General features: G+C 45.4%; 1 protein-coding gene across 5 annotated transcripts in view; it reads right to left on the bottom strand.

The window, feature by feature from the left end:
• The window catches only part of LOC141264802 (acid-sensing ion channel 1C-like), a 260,667-nt gene that overhangs the window by 94,722 nt on the left and 141,793 nt on the right, over window positions 1-24,152 (bottom strand). The window lies entirely within an intron of this gene.

The following is a 24,152-nucleotide window of genomic DNA, read 5'->3' as shown; positions in this document are numbered from 1 at the left end:
CGTGCCGACGCCCTAAGCAATCAGACAAGAGACATGGACACAGCAAGTACTGGAGCAAAGAGTGCAGCATGGACTGACAGGTAAGATTGCGGTCTTGCATGGTGGGAGGTGGTGCACCATGCAAGCACACCGCCAGGGATGTTACAAATAGGGGGCAGCAGAGGGCAGTCCATGACAAAAACATAACAGCGGATGGATCTGCACGACCTCCGAGACTGTGATCTTTGACAATTGGTGGCAGAGGTGGGATTCTCCGTAATCTCTCCAGTGTCATCCTTGACACCCTCTACCCAGGAAGCAGTCCCTTTTTACTAGCCCAAACCCCTCCCACTATGTGGCTAGTCCCAAACATTAACTGTGACTTATCCTATTGTCATCATCTAACTACAGTCACTATCGTATGTCCTAACACCAATTCCTAAGCCACTTATTCTCCTCCCTATTTCAGAGAATATTATAAGAATCTTTGAGTTTCTTTCCTAAAGCTTTTGGCCTAATTCCCTAAAATCATCTTTAAGCTTCCTTTACCTACCTCTAACTTTGTCATTGGTGCCAATGTGCACCATGACCACTGGGTCCTCACCATTCCCTCCCAGTAATCTGTCAACCCAATCAGCAATATGCCAAACACGAGCACCAAGAAGACAGCACACCATTCGGTGATTTTCTATTTCTTGCTCATTCATTTACAGTCAGAGCGGCCAGAACTTTCTCATCTTTACGTAGCTTCACTATATGACTTCTAGTGTCTGTAAGGCCAGGGCAGGCCAGCGTCACCACCCAGCGCACCCTAGCAGGTGTCGGGACCCTGGACGAACAGGGGGCCCTGGTGTCGGGGACACTAGCACGCTATGGGGCCCATGAGTTAGGGGAACCTGGTGCCAGCGATGGCAAGGGCTCCCCCCTCAAATTCTCACCTCTCCTTGTTCCCTGCTGCTCCGGTCTTTTCAGTGTCTTCTGATTTTCTGTGACGTCTCAGGGCAGAGGGCACGATGACATCACTACAGCGCGTCCTCTGTGCAGAGAGTCAGAAGATGCTGAGGAGACCAGAGCAGCGGGGAACGAGGAGAGGTGAGTATTCGATTTATTTTTATGTATGGAGCAATATTTGGGGCCATTATACAGTATGGAGCAACATATGGCACCATTATATACTGTAAGGAGCAATACATGGGTCCATGATGCTGTATGGAGCTATAGCCCATTCACTAGTTCTCTGAACACAATTCTCCATTAAACGCCACTGCACCGAAAAGCACTACAGATACTGTCTGGTGAGAAGCTCATACAGCCTTTATTTATCCCCCATTGCCTCAAGATGTCTGGACCATCATAGTAAATAAGCCCCCGTCCTTTGTGTCACCCCCACCGCATTGTAGATTGTAAGCTCTTACCAGCAGGGTCGCCATTATTTTTGCTTTAATTATTGTATCAACTTTAACTGTTGCTTATGACTGTTGTATATGAACGTATGAATTGTAAAGCGCTGTGGAATATGTTGGCGCTATATAAATAAAGATTATTATTATATAGGGCCATTATACTGTATGGAGCAATATACCGGCCCCATAATACTGTATGGAGGACTATGAGGGCCCCATTATACTATATAGAAGACTATGTGGGCCCCATTATACTGTATGGAGGACTATGTGGGGCCATTATACTGTATGGAGGACTATATGGGGCCATTATACTATATGGAGGACTATGTGGAGCCATTATACTGTATGGAGCATTATATGGGGCCCATTATACTGTATGGAGGACTATGTGGGGCCATTATACTGTATGGAGGACTATGTGGGGCCATTATACTGTATGGAGGACTATGTGGAGCCATTATACTATATGGAGGACTATGTGGAGCCATTATTCTGTATGGAGCATTATATGGGGCCCATTATACTGTATGGAGGACTATACTGTCCGGTCTGCACCGTGCGCTGTGAGGATTCGCCGGTTTCTGAGCTTTTGTAGAATTTACAATAGATATCACTCATGTAATGTAAGAAGTAAGTGACATCTTTAACCCCTTCTGACATGTGCCGTATGTATACTGCTCTGTGAGAGCTGTGTTCCCGCAAAGAGCAGTATATATATGGCGCTGTGATCACGCAGGCTCACGCTGAGCACCGCCGCACTCAAATGTGGGTGTCAGCTCTATGTGAGAGCTGACACCCCGGAGCATCGCCCACGACCTGTGCTAGCACCGATCGTGGGCATTTAAGCCCTGTGATGCCGCTGGCAATAGTGATAGCGACATCGTGGGCGGGGCATCGCAGAGGGAGTGACCGCAGGGTCCTTCAGGGAAGGTGGCTTGTAAGCGCCTGCGCAGAGCAGAAGCTGAGACGCCTCCTCCCTGACTGTCAGATGCCGATCTGATGCTCTGCAGAGCAGAAGCAGAGTATCGGATCAGTGGTAGGACACTGTAAAGATGATGTCCCATCCTGTGACAATGTAAAAAAAGTTAAAAAAAAGTGAATAAAAATTGTAAAAATATATAAAAACAAAATAAATTAACAAAAGAGAAAATACATTGATCCAATAAATACATGTATTTATGTAAAAAAACACTGAAAAATAAAAAGTTCTAGCTCTCAGAATAAAGCAATGCAAAATTAATTATTTTTTCTATAAAAGTTTTTGTGCAAAGGCGTCAAAACATAAAAAAATATAAATGTGGTACCGCTGTAAACGTACTGACCCGAAGAATAAAGCGGCCTTATCAATTTTACCACAGGCAGAACAGAATAAAAAACAAAAAAATATTTCTGAATTGTTGGTTTTTGTTTATTCTGCCTCGCAAAAATCTTAATAGAAAATGATCAAAAAATCATGTGCCTGAAAATGGTACCGATAAAAAAAATCAAATTGTCCCGCAAAAAACAAGCCGTCACGTGACCTCTGTCGGCCGAAATATGGAAAAATTATAGCTCTCAAAATATGGCGACGCAAAAAACTGTTTTTGCAAAAAAAAAAAGCATCTTTTAGTGTGTGACGGCTGTCAATCATAAAAACCTGCTATAAATCTGGTATCGCTGTAATCGCACTGACCCGAAGAATAAAGTCATCTAATCTCTTATACCGCACAAGGAACGGCGTAAAAAATAAATAAAACCAATTCTTCACCTGCTGTTGGTTTGTTCATTCTGCCTCCCAAAGATTGCAGTATGGCTTGGCTCACATTTATCCTGCGCTCTACGCTGAGTGCTTGCACCGGAATTTTCGCGTAAATCTCTGAAATTCATGATTCAGACGGAACCTCCGGAGGAAAATTCCCTATAATGAGACAGATGACGGCATCGTAGACGCCGTCTAACATGTGATCCGGCGGTGTCCGTCTTTTTAGGCGTGCAAAAGAGTGCTGTCAGCCACAGTTTTTTGCACTTCTGAAAAGAAGGACACCGCTGAATAGAGGCGAGATGGAGTCCAAAGTAACTCTGCTGCCTTGTTATAGTGAATAGATCAGTCGGGGGTTTCATCTGTCACGTCACTCGGAGATTTAGATGGAAACCCCGATAGAAGTGCTCAACATAGAGAGCAGGATAAATGTGATCCAAAATGTTATGTAAAATGTTCCCAAGGAAAGCTTCAACTCAATCCACAAAAAAAGCCGCCACTCAGGTCCGTCATCTGTTATCAGAAATATAGGGGCTTCCACGTTACTGGTAGCACAAAGGCTCCGGAAAAGCGAAATGGCTCCTCATCCCCCAAAAGAAATTCAGCGAAATTTACGCTTTCTTCTGAGCTCCAGTGTGCCTAAACCACATTTAGTGTCCACATGTTTGGCATTTCTGTGGCTATGAGTGCCTGCCCTAATTTATGGGTGGTGTCTCCAGAAGCACGAGCTGGGCACAATGTACTAGTCACTACAACGTACTGGTCACTACAATGGCAGTTTGCAATTTTCACTCAGCAACATCCACTACTGCTTGTTTCTGGAAAACACCCACGGAGTTAAAATAGTCATTACACCTGTAGATAAGTTCCCAAAGGGGTATCATTTCCAAAATGGGGTCACTTTAGGGGGGATTCTGCTATTCTAAACACTTAAGGACTATGTATATGGAGTCCGCAAACTATTCTAGGAAAATCTGCACCTCAGGAGGCAAATAGCACTCAATCCCTCCCGAGTCTTGTCGTGTGGCTAAGCAGTACTGTACAGCCATATATGGGGTAATTCTACATTCAGCAGAAATCGGGGGACAAATTTTGGTGCCATTTTTACCCATTTCACAGTGTGAAAATGTAAAATCTGGGGCTAAACCAAATTTTGATGATAAAAATGTAATTATTTTTACTTTACTGCCCAATGGAATAAAATGCTGTGACACACCTGTGGTGCCAATATGATCACTGCATCCCTAGATGAATTCATTGAGAGGTTAATTAAAGAAGTTGTGCACTACTGTAGACTACACCCCTAATGTATCCCCCCGGGGCCCCTAAGACTTTTTGTAAATACCTTCCATTGCAGAAAATGCCCGTGTGCGGCGCTATCGGTGGAGGCTCACAGGCAGCACGTGACCCCGCGCTGACGTCACGACAAGTGAGGCGTGACTCAGTGCTGGTGTTCCCGCGGTGGCTGCTGGGTTGTGGGCAGGGTTACCCCGCCGCGTCACACCCAGCATCCACCGCACGATTTCCCAATGAATGGGGAGAGGCAGAGCGAGCGGTGGGTGCCGGGTGTGATGCGAGGGGGTAACCCCACCAACAGCCTGGCATCCACCATGGAACCAGGAAGAAAAAGACCCCCGGCTGCTGCCAGCACTTGTCGTGACATCAGCGGATGTCAGAGCCAGCAGCAGCCGGGGGTCACGTGATGCCTGTGAGCGGCCAGTAAAAGCGCCGCTCACAGGCATTATCTGCAACGAAGGTATTTACAAAAAGTCTTAGGGTCCCCGGCGGGATACATTGGGGGGGGGGTAATTTAAAGTAGTGGACAACCCCTTTAAGGGGGGTTTCAGCTGTTCTAGCACCTCAGGGGCTCTACCAATGTGACATGGCACCCTCAAACCAGTCCAGCAAAATCTGAACTCCAATATGGCACTTCTTCACTTCTGAGCTTTGCACTGTGCCTCAAAAGTAGTTTTCGACCACATATGGGGTATCTCTGTACTCAGGAGAAATTGCACAACAAATTTTGGGGTCAATTTTTCTCCTGCTATCCTTGTGAAAATGAAAAGATTTGGGGCTAAAACATTTTTTGTGGCCATTCCATCAAAATCTGCATTCCAAAACGTCACTCCTTCCTTTCTGAGCTCTACTGTGCACCCAAACAGTAGTTAGTTCACCAACATATCTGCGTATTCAGGAGAAATTGCACAACAAATTTTGGGGTCCATTTTCTCCTGTTAACCTTCTAAAAAAATGCAAAATTTGGGGATAAAGAAACATTTTTGTGGGAAAAATGTGATTTTTTATTTTTTTTATTTTCACAACTCAATGTTATAAACGTCTGTGAAGCACCTGGGGGTTCAAGGTGCCCACCACACATCTAGATAAGTTCCCTGAGGAGTCTAGTTTCCAAACTGGTGTCACTTGTGGGGGATTTCCACTGTTTAGGCACATGAGGGGCTTTCCAAATGTGACATGGCGTCTGCAAATTATTCCAGCAAATTTTACATTCAAAAAGTCAAATGGTGCACCTTCCCTTCAGAGCCCTGCTGTGCGCCCAAACAGTAGTTTTCCTCCACATATGGGGTATCGGTGTACTCAGGAGAAATTGCACAACAAATTCTATGGTGAAATGTCTCCTTTTACCCTTCTGAAAATGCTAAATTTGGGGCTAAAAAAACATTTTTGTGGAAAAATATGTTTTGTTTTTTATTTTCATGGCTCAACATTATAAACTTCTGTGAAGCACCTGGGGGTTCAAGGCGCTCACCAAACATCTATACAAGTTGCCTGAGGGGTCTAGTTTCCAGAATGGTGTCACTTGTGGAGGGGTTTCCACTGTTTAGGTATATTAGGGGCTCTCCAATCGTGACATGGTATTCACTAATTATGCCAGCAAATTTTACATTCAAAAAGTCAAATGGCGCTTGTGAAGACCCGGGGACTTCCGTGGGAATAATACTACTCAGACAACACAGGGTGAGGGTAAAACAGTGTGACAATACTTTATTGAACCACCAAACAGACAATAACATATACAACAGTCCCAGCAGATATCCAAGATGGTGCAAAATTACATAGTCTCACAATTTTGCTGGCCCGCCGGGAATAGAGCAGCTGTGACTTTGGGACTTCCAAGGCCAACTACCTCAACCGGTGGCCCCCCACTTTTGGTGGGCACCCACAGAGGGGAGGTAGTGGCAATCTTAGGAAGCTGACAGTCCACTGAGGTAGGTGGCCAGGAGACCCGAAGATCTCAAAGGCTGTTTTAAGTGGCATGTTTGCACAGCATGTCCATATTTACAGACGGACACACATTTTAGGAGCAATATTACTAATAAATCCTATGAAATCAGATACTTCATCAACTGTCGTTCACAAGGAGTGGTCTATAAGGCCACTTGTGAATGCGGCCTGGAATATATAGGGAAGTTTAGGCGCCGGATTGGCGAGCATTTGGGAGACATTGAGCATGCTCGAGATACACCTGTTGCCCGACATGTTAATAATAGTGTTGAGCGAGTATGTTCTGTCCGAGTATGCTCGGGCGAGCTCCGAGTATTTACAGCTGCTCGGTGATATGGTTGCATCGCTCCCGTGTGCATGATTTGCAACTGTTTGACAGCTTTAATACATGTGAGGAATGTGTAAGAAATAGACCATCCTCACATGTAATAAAACTGTCAAACAGTCGCAAATCATGCACACGGGAGCGATGCAACCTTATCACCGAGCAGCTGTAAATACTCGGTGCTCGCCCGAGCATAACCGCCGAAAGGGTTAATAGAACATACTCAACACTAGTTAATAACCATCATGATGGCAATGTGAAAGTGATTACATTTATGGGCATCTACCGGATACCCAAACCTCAGAGGGGAGGAGATTGGGATAGATTGATACTGCAGGCTGAGGCCAAATGGATTTTTTACCTGGACACTGTCGCACCCAGGGGTCTTAATGAACAGCTCACATATAACTGTTTCATTTAGGAATTTGTTATATTCTTCTCCCCCAGGTTTCTACTCGCTCTTGAGATATGGGATGAACATTTTATACTTCCAAGACTCATTTCCTTTATTCCATCCTACACTGCCAGTGGTAATCCGGTCGCTCAATTCTTGACACTTTGATTATTCCAGTGTATAGTAGAAGGACATACTTTCTGCTTATCAGCTTATCAATGATGTGGCTGGTCGTTGATCTATGCTACTAGTGTATATTCATATTGATTTACTCCACTATGGTTTATTATGATCGTTTTCTGAGGTTAAGCTGTATATGGATGAGAGGCAAGGAATGAACGAACCAGCCTAGGGGCATTCACCTCTGATGCTGAAACCCACATCCTTTCCTCTGGACCGTAACCCCTCCAGTGCACCAAGTACTGAAGGGAACGACGCTGAAGATGAGAATCCACAATCTTCGATATTTGGAACTCTAAATTGCCATCAACCATGATTTGGGGGCAGCGGCAAGGGGAGGACTCAAGAGGTACCACATACTTCTTGAGCAGAGACCTGTGAATCCTAAGAGCCTGAGGTAACTCGAGAAGAAACGTTGCTGGGTTAATGACGGCGGTTATTTTATAGGGACCAATAAACCTAGGTCCCAGCTTCCAAAAAGGAACTTTCAATCTTATATTCCAGGTAGACAACCACACAAAGTCATTCACATTCAGGTCAGGACCTGGCGAGCGTTTCCTGTCAGCCATACGTTTATACCTGTCTCCCGTGATCTTTAAATTACTCAGAACCCCCCCGCCACACCGAGGAGAGCGACGAAGCAAAACGTTCCTCCTCAGGAACTCCCGAAGCTTCTCCCCCACTAAAGGTACCAAACTGTGGATGGTAACCGTTTGCACCAAAGAAAGAAGACCTGCCAGTGGACTCTTGGTGATGATTGTTTATAGTGAACTCGGCTAACGGTAAGTAAGATGCCCAATCCTCCTGGTTCTCGGAGATAAAGCATCTGAGGCAAGTCTCCAAATTTTGATTTATGTGCTCGGTCTGTCCATTCGACTGAGGATGGAAGGCAGAAGAAAAAGATAACTGCACCCCCCAGTCGAGCACAAAAAGCTTTCCAGAATTTAAAAATTAACTGGGTCCCCCGATCTGACACCACATCAGAAGGACCCCCGTGAAGCTTCACAATCTCATTAATGAATACCTGAGCCAGAGTCTTAGCATTCGCAAGTGCCGGTAATGCGATGAAATGAACCATCTTACTGAACCTATCTACAACCACCAGAACCACAGTCTTGCCAGCAGATACAGGTAGGTCAGTAATAAAATCCATGGACAAGTGTGTCCATGGCCTGCTAGGAATAGGCAGCGGCAGAAGAGTACCAGACGGGCGGGTGTGCGATACTTTAGAACGCGCGCAAATACTACAAGCAGACACATGTTAACCACATCCTGATGCAACCCCGGCCACCAAAAACGTCAGGAAAGGAGGTCCACAGTTGCCTTACCACCTGGATGACCAGCAAGCACAGAGTTGTGATGTTCCCTAATTACTTTTTGGTGCAGATTAGATGGTACAAATAACCTTCCTGTAGGGCAGGAGGCAGGGGCGTCCCCCTGAGCCTCAAACACCTCTCCTTCCAAGTCAGGATACAAGGCCGAAAAGAACACCCCCTTCTGAAAAATAGGGACAGGGTTCTCATGGCCACTACCACTAGGGAAGCTCCGGGACAAAGCTTCAGCCTTGATGTTTTTAACCCCTGGATGGAAAGTGACAACAAAATTGAACCTAGTTAAAACAAAGACCATCTGGCTTGCCTAGGGTTGAGACGCTTATCAGAATGGAGATATGACAGGTTCTTATGGCCCGTGATAACAGTAATAGGATGAACTGCCCCCTCCAACCAATGTCGCCATTCCTCGAAAGCTAATTTAATCGCCAAAAGTTCCCTATTACCCACGTCATAATTTCTCTTGACTGAAGATATCTTTTTGGAAAAGAAAGTGCATGGACTCCATTTACCAGTGGATGGACCCTGAGACAACATAGCGCCAACCTCAACCTCCAACGCATCAACTTCAACCACGAAAGGTTGAGAAACATCGGGTTGACTGAGTATAGGTGCCGTGGCAAAACATCTCTTTAAAGAGGAAAAATCCTGCTGGGCGGTATTTGATCAATTAGAAAAATCCGACCCTTTTTTTGTGATGTCAGTGAAAGGTTTCACTATTTCCGAATAATTTTGGTTACATTTCCAGTAAAAATTTGTAAACCCCAGAAAACGCTGCAATGCCTTCAAGTTCTCAGGATGATCCCAATCAAATATAGCATGGATCTTCTCCAGATCCATCCAAAAACCCGACGGTAACAATAGATACCCCAAAAATTGCACCTCATGGACCGCAAAAACACATTTCTCCAGTTTGGCATAAAGTTTGTTATCTCTTATGTCAGGAACGTCAGGTATTCGCGAGCACACGATCCCGGTTACTCACTATGTAGCTATCGGTAAGCGACCAGTATGGCGTACACTACCCCGGATTCCAACGCATGGAATATGTGTATACGCTCCTGTATGGTCACTGGCAGCTTCACAAAAGCCCAATTAATATTATTCCCTGCCACCACCGATCAATTTTAAAATATAATACAGGTCTGATCGGACGCCTGCTTTCTGGTAGCGTATATGACTTCGGGGGAGGAACGATTACAGGACAAAAGAAACAGGACTATTACATTTTATATTTAATCCAAAAGGGAGGCAGTGTTTATGAAAAATATACAAAAGGTTTTACAAAGGAGACATTACAATACAGAATATACAGTTACACAAATAAAATGGGATTAAAGAAGAACTTACTAAAAAGATCGCAGAGATGATTTTGTTTAGCTGGAGGGGAGGTGCTCCAATTGACCGTTATCGAACGTGACCCGTGCTATATGAAATATATACTCCCGTCATGAGTATTGACCCATCCTCGACTGGGTCTTTTATGTCGAAGGGGAGACCTGCCCACACATCCCCTGTGATGACATCATGTGGGCTGGGCTCCAGCCTTCATATTTTTATTAAAACATCTAACTTCTGCGATAACTTATCGCTGGTTGATCGCAGAAGCTTGCAAGTGATGCCATATTTTTTATTACGAATTTACCTTTCTTTAGAGACTACACATGGCATAGCTGCGGTCCGTTATTCTGGTACTTTTGCGCCACAGCTCACCGGAGGGGCTAACAGCTACGGAAAATTATGCGTATTGTTCCTTAGCTGACCCTGCCCCTAAAATGATGTGTCCCATTATTATCGGAAGTATAGAACCTCTGATATTCCATATTTCATGTCGGTGCCGGCGAGACTGCTGATTTCTGTTGAGAAAATGGGGGATGCCCTGGGGGTGAGAGAGAATTTTTTTTAAAGCCAGGGACTGCATCCTTCTCACCTAGGTGTATATTTTTCACAGGCCGGCGTCACTAGAAAATACACTCGTATGTTAATTGGGTTAGTAGCTCTCTTTGTACTAGCATTTGCCTAGCAGCCACTTCTCCTGTGTGTGCTAATTTGCATAGACAACTCCTTTAGATTGCCAGCTTTTCTACTCTGACAGATGATCGATAAGGGAGGGGGGAAAAAGAGGTTTGGGAGAAATTCTTAATTTTTCTATGACATCTTAAAATCCGTAGTACCTGTTTAACATGACCCTGATGTGTCTCTAAATCAGGTGAGTAAATCAAAATATCATCCAAATAGACCACCACAAACCTGCCCACTAAATGGTGGAAAATATCGTTTACGAAATGCTTGAAAACCGCACGTGCATTAGTGAGTCCAAAAGGCATAACCAGACTCTCAAAATGCCCCTCAGGAGTATTGAAAGCAGTTTTCCATTCATCCCCTTCTGATTCTAACCAGATTGTAGGCTCCCCTTAAATCCACCTTGGAGAACACTTTAGCTCCCACAATCTTGTTGAATAAATCTGGAATCAGAGGAAGAGGATACGGATGTGGGACGGTAATTTGATTCAATTCCTGGAAATCTAAACAGTGACGGGGACCCCCATCTTTCTTCTTAACAAAGAAGAACCCTGCCGCCATGGGCAAAGAGGAGGGTCTGATATGTCTTTTCTCCAGACTCTCAGCAATGAAATCCTTCATGGCTTGTCTCTCAGGGCCAGAAAAATTATACAGTCTGGACTTAGGTAGTTTATCTCCAGGAATGAGGTTAATGGGACAGTCATAAGCACGATGAGGAGGCAAATCCTGACACCCCTTCTCAGAAAATACATCCTCAAAACCAGAAAGAAATGCAGATAAGGTCTCCGTAAAGACCGCAGAAAGAAAAGTGCTTAAGCAGTTTTCATGACAGTAATCTCCCCATTCCACAATTTCCCTGGATTGCCAATCCACTATCGGATTATGTTTCACCAACTAGGGTAGACCCAGTACAACAGGAGTGGGAAGACCCTCCAGGACATAACAAGAAATTACTTCATAATGAAAGGGCCCCACTCTCAGTCTTATATCATGTACAATCTGTGTCAGACATCTCTGAGCAAGTGGCGCTGAGTCGATGGCATAAATGGGGATGGGCTTAGTTAACATAATGCAAGTAAGCCGATGAGTTCTCACAAACCCTGCATCAACCATGCTGACTCCAGCTCCACTGTCCAAAAACCCAGGAATTTTCTCAGTCCTGCTCTCTAGCACCACCTCTGCCATCAGGACAAACAGAGCTGCATGTAGAAGACAAACAGACCCCCTGATTATCCAACCCCACCCTACCAAGGGTCAATCGAGTTCCAGATGTACCGTTTTGCTTAGGAACCGAGGGACAGACCCCAAGAAAATCATTAAAATGTCCCTTTTTACCACAAAAAAATACCCCCCTTTCTCTTGCGGATTTCAGGGGAAATATGTGACGCAGTAGCTCCCACTAACTGCATGGGCTCCTCTAAATCCTTGAGTACAGGTTCACCCAAAGACTGCCCCCCCGGAACTGAGGTGTTGCCCAGAAAAAGGGGCTCAGGAGAAGGTGGTCTAACCCTCCTATCCCAAAGGAGTCCATCTACGCGTATAGCCAATGACATGGCAGCCTCCAAGTACCCCAGGTTTTGTAAACTGCCAAGCCATCCTTTAACCTTTCTAAAAGATCCTGACAAAATTCGCTTCTAAGAGCCGGGTCATTCCACTTGGTATCGGTTGCCCATCTACGAAAATCAGAACTATAAGTCTCCACTGATCGATCCCCCTGCTGAAGGCGATGCAGCCTGGATTCAGCTAAGGAGATTCGGTCAGGGTCATCATAGATGAGGGCTAGAGCCCCGAAAAATCCCTCAACCGATCAGAGGCAAGCAAAGCCCTGTGTCAAAGAGAAAGCCCAGGATTGAGGATCTCCTTGTAACAGTGAGATCATCATCCCCACCCACTGCTCCTCATCTCCAGAAGAGTAGGGTCGAAGCTTAAAGTATAATTTACAAGCTTCATTAAACACAAAAAACTTGTCTCTACCTCCTGAAAACCTGTCTGGGAGGACAATTTTAGGCTCAAGCTGGACTGTCCTACCGACAGAGTCCTCGACATTAGGAGTCTATGGCAGCTGCTGTTGCTGTTGAAAAGCTGATCGAAGGTCAGCAACTTCCAGTGACAAACTCTGAAGCCGCTCCTCCAGCACCGAAACGGGATCCATAACACAAAAAAAACAAAAAACAAAAGTCAGGTTTTTTTTGTTTTCTTTTTTAACTGGCTGGTGATAATGTCATGGGTATAGAGAGAACCCAGCGCATAATGACGGGAAAAGGGGAGGAAGCCCTACAACTAGGAAAAGGGAGAGTGGAGACCCCAAAACAGATCTAAACAACAAACTATAACTCCCCTATAGACCCTAAATAGGTTCTGCGCCTATAGCCGAGCAGGAAACGTGGCCCTAGCTGACCCTAAAGCTAAGCCCTAGGTAGGGAGCGGGAGGGGTGAGCACTGAGACAGCCCCACTACAAACTAAAGTACACACAGGGGAAACAAACAGGGGAATACACTTAGCTCCAAGATGACACCGGAGAAAGTTCAGCAACAATCCACGACGGAACTCCAAGGTAATTCTAGCCAACTACTAGAATACCCGGCCTGAATAGGTATAACACGCTATCACCAGCAAACTCTCTGAGGATCTGAGTGTATTTAAGGACACAGCGAGGAAGTGCTGATTAACAGCAGAAAGGTGAGGATACCTCAGGGTCCTAAATGGAAAGGTATAATCACCAATCAAAGTGAGGATCAGCGCTGGGTCCTAAAGAGAGGAAACATAAAAAGGATCAGGGATATGTTTGTAAGGCCAAACGCAGTGACATTCTACAGCCGGACACCATATGACTGTCTGTCAACCCTGACACACCCATGACAACGTCTCCATGGGACCAGACGACTGGATGGTCCCAACCTGGCTTCTCAGAACATATCCATGGGACCAGGTGACCAGAGGGTCGCAATCCTGGTTTCCCCAAACATCTCCATAGGGTCAGTGATGGTCAATGGAGCAGATCCGTATCCTTCCAGCAAGGGCAGTGTTCCCTTAGACTGGCATCCTATAGAATCCAAATCTGTGTCTAAATCAGCCTGCCATGGCCTAGCATACTGCCACCTCAACAACACCGGAGTTACCACAACCCCCCAACCTACTGTCTCCTCTCCATTCCCATAGAATGTAAGCCCGCAAGGGCAGAGTCCTCTTCCCTCTGCACCAGTCTATCATTGTTAGTTTGTTTACTGTAAGCGATATCTGTATTTGGCATGCAACCCCTCCTTATGTACAGCACCATGGAATCAATGGCGCTATAGAAATAAATAATAATAATAATAATAATAATAATCTGTGTCCCTCGGGATGGAGCCATCCTACCAAGCTGCTGTCCTAAAGAGTCTCTGATTCTCTTAGCACCACGATAGAAATCCCTGTTTATATGTACATCTGTGGCTCAAGTCATCATTCACAGGTTAGAGGGGAAGGTGCAGGGCTCATGTCTCATTGTTTGAGCATTTAATCAATTTGCATAACTTATACTCTTCTGCCCTGCGAGTCATCAAGCCACAAGGTCCACACAATGGTTAATTTAGCAAACAGTCATTGTTCACAGACCAAGAGAATTCAACATTCAAACTTATGACAAAAGTCCATGTTCCACCCGAAAAAAGAAAAACACATAAATTCAAAAGTTAACATAAACATAATAGTGTATTTCTTCTGGACTAACGAATTTAGACACCTGGCTAATTAAGATTAGAAACTGTGTCCTCAAAGTGCTCCTTCCCTTCTGAGCCCTGCTGTGCGCCCAAACAGTGGTTTTCCCCCACATATGGTGTATTGGTGTGCTCAGGAGAAATTTCACTAATTTTGGGGTCAATAACTCTCTTCAGAGTTATTACCTCATAAAGTGACAGTGGTCAGAAATGTAAAAATTGGCCTGGTCAGAAAGGTGAAAACAGGCTCAGGGGTAAAGGGGTTAACACTGTACTATACCTATATCTCTCTGCCATATCTGTGCATCATGAATCGAGTATTTGTTAAAGGGGCCACTGAGGCTCTTTCGCCCGGGGTCCATGGAGACCTGCAGCGGGTCCAGTGTAAGGCCGTGTTCACATGTTACATAAATGCGGTGTTTTCTGCAGGATCCACATCAAACTGCACAATAACAATCTTCTCTGATTATTGCATTTTTGCTGCAGTTTTTAGACCTTTTCCCTCTTATTTGATGCGTTTTTGGTGCAGATGTGAAGCCGCGTTTTTAATGTATTTTTTTTATAGTACAGAAAAGCTTTGATTCTGCTCTTAATAAAGGATCTGCAGATTTTTAGGTTCCGCATAGAAGACTAGAAAGAAAAAAAAGCACAAAAACCGCAGAGTTCAGCAGCGTCTTCAGACCACAGGGGGCGCAGTTTTCATGAAATCACGTCCACTTTGCCCGGACAGTTAAACACAGCAGAATTTCTGTTCTAAAAGAGTAGCAGAAAAAACACAGCATTTACGCTACATGTGAACACGGCCTAAATGTCCAAGCAAAGTGGATGTGATTTCAGGAGTCTCCACCTTCGGTGTGCCTAAAGACGCTGCTGAACTCTGCGGTTTTGGTGCCTTTTTTCTCTTTAAGCTTCTATGTGGAACCTGAAAAAAATCATGGAAAAAAATATTGCATTTTTAAGCGCAGAATCAAAGCTTTTCTGAAATATTAAAAAAGCATTAAAAACGCGGCTTAATATCTGCACCAAAAACGTATCAAATGACGGGGAAAACGCTAAAAAGTAACAATAATCTGAGAAGATTGTTATTGTGTCGTGTGGTTCGGACACCTGCAGAAAACGTGCAGAAAAAAAAAAAGAGTAGAAGAAAAAAAAAAATGTATGCAACGTGTGAACGCAGCCTCAGTGTAACATTTTTATTACATTTTTTTACATCATTTACTGATCACCGTAAATATTCTGATCGCTGTGTTGTGTGTATCGTTAAGTTTACAGGGACACAAGTATGTTGCTTATCTGCTGATTTGTGATGTTTATTAGTTTTTAAAAGTGACATTATTGTAATTGTTTTTTATTATTTTTTTTAGTAATTTTATAGGAGGAAAATAATATTTCTTTTATTTTCCCTCTGGATTACAGGGACATATAAATACACTACTATGTACAGATGTGTCTCTATGTACCACTGTAATCTGCCTGTGGGTTCAGAGCCTGCAATGCAGCTTCAAGTATAGAAAATCCTCCCATACCTGTCAGTGCAGGCTGTGGCTAACAGCTTTAGCTACTGCCTGCAATAATAGAAGTTGTAAGTTCGATTCTCGGGGAGACCAGAGCAGAAGATAATTGGTTATTTACTTAATATAAGTGTGTGGTGTGCAGAGATGCGGGCCTCACCGCTATGGAGTGATGAAGAAGAGAAGGCAAAAGACTGACAAGACAGTGGGACTGACCCTTCAAATGGGGACAGTCCCGCTAAATCTGGGACACTTGGGAGTTATGCCTAATAATGGCATCCCCCATTCCCAGCACCTGTCTGCATTACGCTCCTATTTCCCCTCTTATTGGAGCAGACACTCCCCCGGCTTTCAGAGGACGTGTCTTGCTGCAGAAGTGCTGCCCCCCTCATCTGCCAGATCAGCTAGCTTCCATGAAACTCTTCCTTCTCCTCCACCTTCTGTTGCCCAGAAGCTGCCTCACTGTCCTGCAACTCCATGCTACCATTCTCCCCTACATCTACCCCAGTGAGCAGCAAACTCCCTTCCATATATCAATGGATCTCAGAGTTGTCAGCTGCTCATTCAGATCCAGTACCTGGGCTTCCAACTGTACAACATGCACACATCTCGCCCAGCAGTATGCACCTCACATGGCTGCTCAAGAATTACATACAAGACGTGCACTGGACGGCATTGTCATTAATGGAGCATGCATATATCACTAATGGGGTTCAGACAACACCGGAATATAACAAGGAAATACAATATCCGCATCTTACCCATCATGTAATCGCATCAGGAGGCGTCTGATTGGCTTCAAATTTATTCTGCAGCTAGACGACTCGCAACATCCAGCCAATGTCATTAATAAGGAGGAGTCCAGGGGGAGAGGATCCGGCCCCGGAGTCCTGATCTCCCAGCTCCCATCATTCAGTCTGTCTGGGATCATATTAAGAGACAGAAGGATCAGCACAAGCCTCATACACAGGAGATCTGAGGTCAGGTCTCCAAGATGTTTGGCACAACCTGCTGCCGAGATCCTCCATAACATGTGTACAAGTGACGAGAAGAAGTGAAGGAGGCAATGGGCGGTCACCAGATACTGATGATGGAGGCAATGGGCGGTCACCAGATACTGACTATGGAGGCGATAGGCAGTTACCAGATACTGATGGAGGTGATTGGTGATTGCCTGTCGCCTCCATCATCAGTAACTGGTGACCGCCCATCACCTCCATCATCAGTATCTGGTGATTGCCTGTCGCCTCCATCATCAGTAACTGATGGGCGGTCACCAGTTACTGATGATGGAGGCGATGGGCGGTCACCAGTTACTGATGATGGAGGTGACGGGCCGTCACCAAATATTGATGATGGAGGCGATGGGCCAATGTCACTAATAATGAGGCAGTCACCAGATACTGATGATGGAGGCGATGGGCGGTCATCAGTTACTGATGATGGAGGCGACAGGCAATCACCAGATACTGATGATGGAGGCGATGGGCGGTCACCAGTTGCTGATGATGGAGGTGATGGGTGGTCACCAGATACTGATGGAGGTGATGGGTGGTCACCAGATACTGATGATGGAGGTGATGGGTGGTCACCAGATACTGATGATGAGGGTGACGGGTGGTCAGCAGATACTGATGATGGAGGCGTTGGGCAATCACCAGATACTGATGATGGAGGCGACAGGCGGTCAGCAGATACTGATGATGGAGGTGACGGATGGTCACCAGATACTGATGATGGAGGTGACGCCCGGTCACCAGATACTGATGGAGGCGACGGGTGGTCACCAGATGATGATGAGATTTACATTTCTTTTTTCTTCAGTCACTTTGTTTTTGTTCATTGATAATATTCTATTAACTCTTTTGTCAAGATATCATAGCTCAGGATGGGTACACAGATCCATCCGCTGTTATCTTTGGAGCAAAAAGCTCTCTGCTGCCCCCTATCGTCTGGACAATTACAAAATTGTGATTAACGGAGGAGGCTAAGGGCTGTCACCACTATTAGGCCAGTTGTCGGGAAACTAACAGTGAGCATATGGTATATACAACTCCAATTCCAAAGCATGGAATATATGTACAGTGCCTACAAGTAGTATTCAACCCCCTGCAGTTTTAGCTGGTTTGATAAGATGCAAATAAGTTAGAGCCTTCAAACTGCAAACGAGAGTAGGTTTTATGAACAGAAGCATAAATCTTACAAACCAAAAAGTTATGTTGCTCAGTTGAATTTTATTAAATTTTAAAACATAAAAGTGTGGGTCAATTATTATACAACCCCTATGTTTAATATTTTGTGGAATAACCCTTGTTTGCAATTACAGCTAATAATCGTCTTTTATAAGACCTGATCAGGCCGGCACAGGTCTGTGGAGTTATCTTGGCCCACTCCTCCATGCAGATCTTCTCCAAGTTATCTAGGTTCTTTGGGTGTCTCATGTGGACTTTATTCTTGAGCTCCTTCCACAAGTTTTCAATTGGGTTAAGGTCAGGAGACTGACTAGGCCACTCCAACACCTTGACTTTTTCCCTCTTGAACCAGGCCTTGGTTTTCTTGGCTGTGTGCTTTGGGTCGTTGTCTTGTTGGAAGATGAAATTACGACCCATCTTAAGATCCTTGATGGAGGAGCGGAGGTTCTTGGCCAAAATCTCCAGGTAGGCCGTGCTATCCATCTTCCCATGGATGCGGACCAGATGGCCAGGCCCCTTGGCTGAGAAACAGCCCCACAGCATGATGCTGCCACCACCATGCTTGACTGTAGGGATGGTATTCTTGGGGTCGTATGCAGTGCCATCCAGTCTCCAAACGTCACGTGTGTGGTTGGCACCAAAGATCTCGATCTTGGTCTCATCAGACCATAGAACCTTGAACCAGTCAGTCTCAGAGTCCTCCAAGTGATCATGAGCAAACTGTAGACGAGCCTTGACATGACGCTTTGAAAGTAAAGGTACCATACAGGCTCGTCTGGAACGGAGACCATTGCGGTGGAGTACGTTACTTATGGTATTGACTGAAACCAATGTCCCCACTGCCATGAGATCTTCCCGGAGCTCCTTCCTTGTTGTCCTTGGGTTAGCCTTGACTCTTCGGACAAGCTTGGCCTCGGCACGGGAGGACACTTTCAAAGGCTGTCCAGGCCGTGGAAGGCTAACAGTAGTTCCATAAGCCTTCCACTTACGGATGATACTTCCAACAGTGGAGACAGGTAGGCCCAACTCCTTGGAAAGGGTTTTGTACCCCTTGCCAGCCTTGTGACCCTCCACGATCTTGTCTCTGATGGCCTTGGAATGCTCCTTTGTCTTTCCCATGTTGACCATGTCTGAGTGCTGTTCACAAGTTTGGGGAGGGTCTTAAATAGTCAGAAAAGGCTGGCAAAAGAGATCTTTAATCCACACATGTGAAGCTCATTATTCTTGGTGCCTGAACTACTTCTTAATACTTTAGGGGGACCAAACAGAATTCTTGTGGTTTGAGGGGTTGAATAATAAATGACACTCTGAATTAACTTTTAACGTTTTAAAAAAAAAAAAAAAAAATTTGCTGCAGAGCATTTCCCACTTCCAGGCTGATCGACAGTACAAATGTCACAATGCCAAGTTAATTCCGCATGTGTCAACCAGCTAAATCTGCAGGGGGTTGAATACTACTTGTAGGCACTGTATATACCTCCGATACGACAACTGCAAATTCCACGATAACTCAAGAAATATTATTAGCTGCCATCACCAGTCGTTTATACAGGTTGACTGGAGGCTTCATAGGTAGCGTATGGCTTCGAGGCACAGTTTACGGAACAAAAGGAACACAACTATTACATTTTATATTTAATCCAAAAGGAGGCAGTGTTTATAAAAAATATACAACAGATTTTACAAAGGGGACAAAACAATGCAGAATATACAGTCACAGAAAAGAAAAGGGATTAACAAAAGAACTTACTACACTGCTCACAGAGGTGAGTTAACTTAGTGGATGGAAGTAATCCGTTGAAAACATCTGGTTAACAGGATCAAGCCTGCACGGACATGTATCTTCCTCAGCATTGAACACCGATCATAAATTTCTTTGATCTTTTCTGAGCACCTGAGTTACACCCACACCCCCCCCCCCTTCATGTGGGCAGGGCTCTGGGCTGTCTTCAGCCCTTCAGGATTTTATGAAAATCCCAACTTATGCAATAACTCCTCTCCGCATGATCGCAGAAATTCGAGATCGCTGACATATTTTTTTGGGGGGATTTTACCATTACCCAGAGACCAAACATAACAGTGCTGCTGTCAGTGATTTGCCCATTATCGATTTGTGGCCTATAAGCAGGGGTTACAGTAAGGAAAAAATATGCATCTTCTTTCCCGATTTGCCCTGACGCTGAAAATGCATGTTCATCACTATCGGATTTATACAAACTCAAACATTCTATATTTTCTTTTGGAGACATATGTCTGTTTCAAGTGCAATATTTCTCTTACAGGGACAAAAGCTGTCTAGTGTAAATGTAGAACATTTACCCTGAAAGGCCAATGTATTTCCTGGAGTCAAAAGGCTTCTTACACTTCTGTGTCCATGTGTAAACACATTTCCCTATTGTTGTTCAACCCTTTGAAAAGGACTTAACCTGGCTCAATTGCCTCTCCAAACTATAACTCTTTCTCTATGCCCAATAGACATCAGTGTTAGTATTGCCGGGGTTTTTTGTCCCAAAACGAGCTCTTGCATCTTAACTAAGCTGGTTCACCATTTGGCCACATCCAATTTCCTACATGTATTAGTCTATTGTATAAGTCTAGGAGATTGCGAGCTCTTGTTTCCTTACTGGAAATCGGTGTGAGGGGAAAAAGGAAAGAGGGAGGGTTAGTGAATGTGGTTTGGTATCAATCTGACTGACTATCAGCTATTTTTGCCCCTCCAGTTTGGTATGGTGCAGAAATTTTAATATTTTCTATGACACCTTCTATGGCTGAAGCTTCTGATTCTGCAGCATTTATTCCACCCCTGCCTGAGACTTTTGCACAGCGCTGTATGTCTATAATACAGGCAGATGTATGGAATCCGGAGAAATCTGTTCAGTCTTTCCCGTGCTCCAATATCCTGTGATTTAACATTCATATAACTGCAACCACAGCAAAGTAACCTCTTTATGACTGGGACCAGTAAGCTTCTCTTTATCTCTGAGGCCCGTAGGGGCAGGGGGGCAGTTCTATATTGAGACCAGTGAGAACATCTCCTTATTACTGTGGCCAGTGAGGGCATCTCCTTATTACTGTGGCCAGTGAGGGCATCTCCTTATTACTGTGACCAGTGAGGGCATCTCCTTATTACTGTGGCCAGTGAGGGCATCTCCTTACTACTGTGGCCAGTGAGGGCATCTCCTTACTACTGTGGCCAGTGAGGGCATCTCCTTACTACTGTGGCCAGTGAGGGCATCTCCTTACTACTGTGGCCAGTGAGGGCATCTTCTTATTACTGTGGCCAGTAAGGGCATCTCCTTACTACTGTGGCCAGTGAGGGCATCTCCTTACTACTGTGGCCAGTGAGGGCATCTCCTTACTACTGTGGCCAGTGAGGGCATCTCCTTACTACTGTGGCCAGTGAGGGCATCTCCTTACTACTGTGGCCAGTGAGGGCATCTCCTTACTACTGTGGCCAGTGAGGGCATCTTCTTATTACTGTGGCCAGTAAGGGCATCTCCTTACTACTGTGGCCAGTGAGGACATCTCCTTACTACTGTGGCCAGTGAGGGCATCTCCTTACTACTGTGTCCAGTGAGGGCATCTCCTTATTACTGTGACCAGTGAGGGCATCTCCTTACTACTGTGGCCAGTGAGGGCATCTCCTTACTACTGTGGCCAGTGAGGACATCTCCTTACTACTGTGGCCAGTGAGGACATCTCCTTACTACTGTGACCAGTGAGGACATCTCCTTACTACAGTGACCAGTGAGGACATCTCCTTACTACTGTGACCAGTGAGGACATCTCCTTACTACTGTGACCAGTGAGGGCATCTCCTTACTACTGTGACCAGGAAGGGCATCTCCTTACTACTGTGACCAGGAAGGGCATCTCCTCACTACTGTGACCAGTGAGGACATCTCCTTATTACTGTGACCAGTGAGGACATCTCCTTATTACTGTGACCAGTGAGGACATCTCCTTATTACTGTGACCAGTGAGGACATCTCCTTATTACTGTGACCAGTGAGGACATCTCCTTACTACTGTGACCAGTGAGGGCATCTCCTTATTACTGTGGCCAGTGAGGGCATCTCCTTACTACTGAGGCCAGTGAGGACATCTCCTTACTACTGTGGCCAGTGAGGACATCTCCTTATTACTGTGGCCAGTGAGGACATCTCCTTACTACTGTGGCCAGTGATGGCATCTCCTTATTACTGTGGCCAGTGAATGGCATCTCCTTATTACTGTGGCCAGTGAATGGCATCTCCTTATTACTGTGGCCAGTGAATGGCATCTCCTTATTACTGTGGCCAGTGAATGGCATCTCCTTATTACTGTGACCAGTGAGGGCATCTCCTTACTACTGTGACCAGTGAGGGCATCTCCTTACTACTGTGACCAGTGAGGGCATCTCCTTACTACTGTGACCAGTGAGGGCATCTCCTTACTACTGTGACCAGTGAGGGCATCTCCTTACTACTGTGACCAGTGAGGGCATCTCCTTACTACTGTGACCAGTGAGGACATCTCCTTATTACTGTGACCAGTGAGGACATCTCCTTATTACTGTGACCAGTGAGGACATCTCCTTATTACTGTGACCAGTGAGGACATCTCCTTACTACTGTGACCAGTGAGGACATCTCCTTATTACTGTGACCAGTGAGGGCATCTCCTTATTACTGTGGCCAGTGAGGGCATCTCCTTACTACTGAGGCCAGTGAGGACATCTCCTTACTACTGTGGCCAGTGAGGACATCTCCTTATTACTGTGGCCAGTGAGGACATCTCCTTACTACTGTGGCCAGTGATGGCATCTCCTTATTACTGTGGCCAGTGAATGGCATCTCCTTATTACTGTGGCCAGTGAATGGCATCTCCTTATTACTGTGGCCAGTGAATGGCATCTCCTTATTACTGTGGCCAGTGAATGGCATCTCCTTATTACTGTGACCAGTGAGGGCATCTCCTTACTACTGTGACCAGTGAGGGCATCTCCTTACTACTGTGACCAGTGAGGGCATCTCCTTACTACTGTGACCAGTGAGGGCATCTCCTTACTACTGTGACCAGTGAGGGCATCTCCTTACTACTGTGACCAGTGAGGGCATCTCCTTACTACTGTGACCAGTGAGGGCATCTCCTTACTACTGTGACCAGTGAGGGCATCTCCTTATTACTGTGGCCAGTGAGGGCATCTCCTTACTACTGTGGCCAGTGAGGACATCTCCTTACTACTGTGGCCAGTGATGGCATCTCCTTATTACTGTGGCCAGTGAATGGCATCTCCTTATTACTGTGGCCAGTGAATGGCATCTCCTTATTACTGTGGCCAGTGAATGGCATCTCCTTATTACTGTGGCCAGTGAATGGCATCTCCTTATTACTGTGACCAGTGAGGGCATCTCCTTACTACTGTGACCAGTGAGGGCATCTCCTTACTACTGTGACCAGTGAGGGCATCTCCTTACTACTGTGACCAGTGAGGGCATCTCCTTACTACTGTGACCAGTGAGGGCATCTCCTTACTACTGTGACCAGTGAGGGCATCTCCTTAATACTGTAGCCAGTGAGGGCATCTCCTTATTACTGTGGCCAGTGATGGCATCTCCTTACTACTGTGGCCAGTGAGGGCATCTCCTTACTACTGTAGCCAGTGAGGGCATCTCCTTATTACTGTGGCCAGTAATGGCATCTCCTTACTACTGTGACCAGTGAGGGCATCTCCTTATTACTGTGGCCAGTGAGGGCATCTCCTTACTACTGTGACCAGTGAGGACATCTCCTTACTACTGTGGCCAGTGAGGACATCTCCTTATTACTGTGACCAGTGAGGGCATCTCCTTACTACTGTGGCCAGTGAGGGCATCTCCTTAATACTGTAGCCAGTGAGGGCATCTCCTTATTACTGTGGCCAGTGATGGCATCTCCTTACTACTGTGGCCAGTGATGGCATCTCCTTATTACTGTGACCAGTGAGGGCATCTCCTTACTACTGTGGCCAGTGAGGGCATCTCCTTAATACTGTAGCCAGTGAGGGCATCTCCTTATTACTGTGGCCAGTGATGGCATCTCCTTACTACTGTGGCCAGTGATGGCATCTCCTTATTACTGTGACCAGTGAGGACATCTCCTTATTACTGTGGC

Source organism: Phyllobates terribilis, unplaced genomic scaffold, assembly GCF_046119375.1.
Source record: "Phyllobates terribilis strain yellow unplaced genomic scaffold, ASM4611937v1 Scaffold_4__5_contigs__length_816908805, whole genome shotgun sequence".
Classification (NCBI taxonomy): Eukaryota; Metazoa; Chordata; class Amphibia; order Anura; family Dendrobatidae; genus Phyllobates; species Phyllobates terribilis.
The sequence above is the reverse complement of the archived record's forward strand: the minus strand, read 5'-3'. Positions and strand labels throughout refer to the sequence as shown.